The 3797-nt window shown below is 44.2% G+C and overlaps 1 long non-coding RNA gene across 1 annotated transcript; it reads left to right on the top strand.

Moving 5' to 3' along the window:
- Positions 1–331: 331 nt before the first annotated feature.
- On the top strand, positions 332–3179 carry LOC141542470 (uncharacterized). The gene is made up of 2 exons (XR_012482169.1): positions 332–850; positions 1798–3179. It is a non-coding gene; the product is annotated as an uncharacterized LOC141542470 (long non-coding RNA).
- The last annotated feature ends 618 nt before the right edge of the window (positions 3180–3797 follow it).

Here is a 3797-nt window from a genome sequence, read left to right as displayed (position 1 = left end):
AAGGGAACAAAGTACCTGCTTGACTCCCAGGGAAACAGAACTTGGTCAAACAGGGGAAATATGTTTTGGAATCTGGGCCCTAGCATGGGAAACTGCAGGGTGGAAATTCAGATGTGTAAGCCTTCTAGATTTGGGGGAATCTGTTACTTTTGGCTGTTTTCCAGGGGGTCTCCAGAGCTTCTACTCTGTTGTTGGGTCCAAGGGCCAGGCTAGTCTCTCCTTAGAGTTGCTGGATTCACCTGTCATTGCGATCACAGTGGAGGGACCCTGACAAACCTCCACAATAAGGGCCTGAAAGGGGCGCTTAAGGTTCACTGATCTGTATGTAGGACTTTGGAAAACTGCAAATAAGCGAGAAAATTTGGTCATTCTTGTGAAGGGAAATACAAGTTTGCACTTAACATGAAGCCTCAATATTAATCCTCACCCCCTCCAGAAAACCCCGAACCTAACTAACTAAATAAGCCTCTCTCTTAAAAAAGCCCAATCTCGGCCCAAAAACAAAGCTAGGTTGGGCCAAAGGCCCCCTGGCCTCCAGCGTTATCCACCACACAGTTATATTCCCATCGCTGTGTCTTAGCCAGCCTTGGTCATGGGGGAGAAGTAGAAACTAAGAGTTGGAGTAGAAGAGGGAGGGGAGGGGGAGCGGAGCGGGAGTACACGGTAGGAGAATGTAAGAACTTGGCGAGGTCCTTCAGCCCGGGGGTGCGGAAACAAGCCGCGGAAGGAAGAATGGTCTAGAAGGAGACAATGGAGGTGGTCTTGCGGAAGGCCCCCTCTGGGCTGAGGAAACAGCTCTGGCCAGGGACTGCCCGGAGGCCTAAAGAAATCCAGGCTACAGTGGGGAGAGGTGGGCTGGAGATGGGTTTGTTTTCCTTTTTTGCCCCCTGGATCTCGGTATCTGGATGTAGCTTGTCCCGGAAGGAAGGCTCGGTGTGGGAGCTAGTTGGAATGGGCGGCCTTTAGGAATTTGCTCACTAATCCACCTCGTCCAACGCCTCTCTGTTTCCCTCCCCGCCCGCCCCTCACCCCCCTCCGATCAGAGCAGGGACTGAGAGGCCGGACCCCGCTGGCGGGAAGTGTGGTGACTTCTCTGAGCCTAGGACCAGAGACCGCGGCCTGGGGGCTGTAGCAGCAGCCACCGCAGTCGTCCCTGCGTCGCTGCTGGTAGCTGGTATTTCCCCGCTTCCTGAAAAAGGGAAAAGCATCTCCCCCTAGCAAGCTGCTGAAGTGTTAAGTCGGCCGCAGGCAGGCTGCGAGCTGCTGCTATTCCTGCCAAGCCCAGCCGCCTCCCACCCCGAGTTAACTGGGATGGACTTTCCCAGCGCGGGAGGGAGGAAGGGTCTGGGCTGCACCGCCGTTTCTGTATCTAGGGTCTCCCGAAGTGCTTTGAGCTTTTCCGGGCAAACCTTGACCCAGCAAGAGGCCTCGGGAATGAGGTAGTAGGGGGCTCTAGCGAGCAGGAGCGTGAAGCAGGCCCGAGGAAGAGACATTTGCCGGTTGATCTAAGAACGTTCCAACTTTTGAACCTTTTGTTTAAAAGATGCTCCCGGATTTTTTGTCAGAAATAGAAGCACCAAAACGCAAAATAAATAAACTGGCTTCTCTGTCCCATCAGTTCCAAGAGTGTGTTCATGTTCCTAGAGATGAAAATGTGTGAGCTGGGGAAGTACGTTGCTATTTGTTCAAGATGCCTTGTCAAGGAGACAGAGGCTGTGTTTGAATGATTGTTGCTCTTTTGGTTGAACTCTGACGTGAGAACCTGTAACGTGACTTCTGATTTGTGTCTCCCTCCAGCCTCCCAGGTAAAGGAGTCTGAGGAGGCAGCTGTTGCCTCTTCTGTCGAAATTCTGTCACCTGGTCAGATGAACGTCTGAAGAGAAATCCTTGGAGAAACCCGGGTCCCGCGCATTGTGAACCTTTCCTGAACTACGAATGGAGTCTTACAATTCCCTCTACGTTCACCCTCGCGCGTTAATTTGATTATTTATTTGAGTTGGCCAAGGCCGGCAGTACAAGATGCTTTTAGCTTTGGGAATTATCCCCGAGCTGGAACTGAGGCAGAGGTGACTTAAGGACAGCAAATGAAGAACGATTGACCGAAATATGAACGAGTTAGAATTCTTAGGGAGAGGTGTTTTTTTTTTTTTTTTTTTTCCTTTTCCCTTTTCCTTTCAATTCTCTTTGTAAACTTCTTAACTATAATGGACCAGACATATTAGTATGAGCTAAGGTAAAATGGACAGTACTAGAAAGTTGCACAGATTCTGTCCTCCTACTCCTGAGGTATTAAATTAGAGCCTTCTCTTCAGAGCTAGATTGAGACTAAAAGAGAAATTTAACTAACGCTTATCTAGACTAATTTTAAACAGAATTATATTATGAGTTTCTTTCAAGAGAAATTCATTGGTTGTATTTTTCCCCCTTTCCTTTTCTTTTTCCTCAGGAGCTGTTATGCAGTCTAAAGTCAGAAATATAAACACGCACTGTCTGTTTGGCGGAAACCCCTTAATAGTATCTTCCAATGGAGGATCAAGACACTTTGTGAATTTTCCCTAGATAATGCCCATATTCCGAATGACTGATCAGAGAACTCCCGTATTGTTAAGTAAAATGAGAGGAAGGCCAGTGACGTGGGAGTCGAACAATGGCATTTCTGAATCAGTTTGCTTGATTGACATTTGGGGGCTTCGTGACCCCAGGGAATAGGACTCATTACCGTGAATACACCAAAACATCAACCAAGATTAGAACTCTAGATCCGGTTTTAATCCCATTTCAGTCTAAATTATAGTGGGAAAATATCAAATCTGGGAAGAGAAAGAAAGAATGACTCCTTCATACACTGACTGAACCTTTTAATTGTATTAAGAAGAGAAAATGTGAACCTTGAGCAGAAATAGTTTTAATATCTTAGCCATCGCATCGAAGATTAAAAAAAAATAAATAAACTGCACAGATAGGAAGGGTTCCTAAGAACCCTTGTGTAGGACAAAACATTCCAATGTATTGAGGAGATGCTCTGTTGAAGAAATGTGTAGAGATACCCTCTCCCATCCCCCATCATGTTCGTTTATAAATAACAGTAGTAATTTTTAAAACTCCGCAATATATTGTAATTGTGAAGTTTGATTCTGGAACACACTGCCTCAGAAAATAATTGGACTTTTTAAATGATATGATCCGCCTTCTTTCTTGGATTTCCAAGATTTTCCTGTTTCTTGGGAGGGGGAGGGGAAAAAAGGGTTTTTTTGTTTGTTTTAATACAGAAAAGTTGTGTTAACATGTAAATGTGATACGGGAAATTGGGAATATTGATCTTGAATTCTTGTTAGAAAATAGAATGTATCTGAGCAAAATATACATTTTGCAAAATAGTGAGTTTGAGATAATGTAGATTGTGTTAGATCAGAGTACAATGTATAGCAACTTCAATTAAGGAATATTTAACCCTTCAATGGGATTCTGAAAGCTTAAAAATAAGAAAATCATAAAACCTCAAAGAGGGCAAATTAAAAAACAAAAAAACAATCTTCAGTTTTCCCGAGCTAGGTATAATTTTATTTCAGAGCAGATCTTTAGCTATAGTCTTTTGCCTTTAAGTAGATAAATGCAAGGAAAATTAACTGTCATAGGAAGAAAGCTACCTTACTACAATGAATGAGTTATAAATAGGGGAAGAGTTTGTTGCTCGATAGAATAATCTCTTTTCCTAGTATTTAGGTTTTAATGAGAAGCCACTGTTATTGCATGGGAAGTCAGAACCATAGGAATTATTTATGCAATTGTAGGAACAA

This window comes from Sminthopsis crassicaudata, chromosome 5, assembly GCF_048593235.1.
Source record: "Sminthopsis crassicaudata isolate SCR6 chromosome 5, ASM4859323v1, whole genome shotgun sequence".
In the NCBI taxonomy this organism is placed as follows: domain Eukaryota; kingdom Metazoa; phylum Chordata; class Mammalia; order Dasyuromorphia; family Dasyuridae; genus Sminthopsis; species Sminthopsis crassicaudata.
Note: the sequence above shows the minus strand (reverse complement) of the source record. Positions and strands in the feature narration are given on the sequence as shown.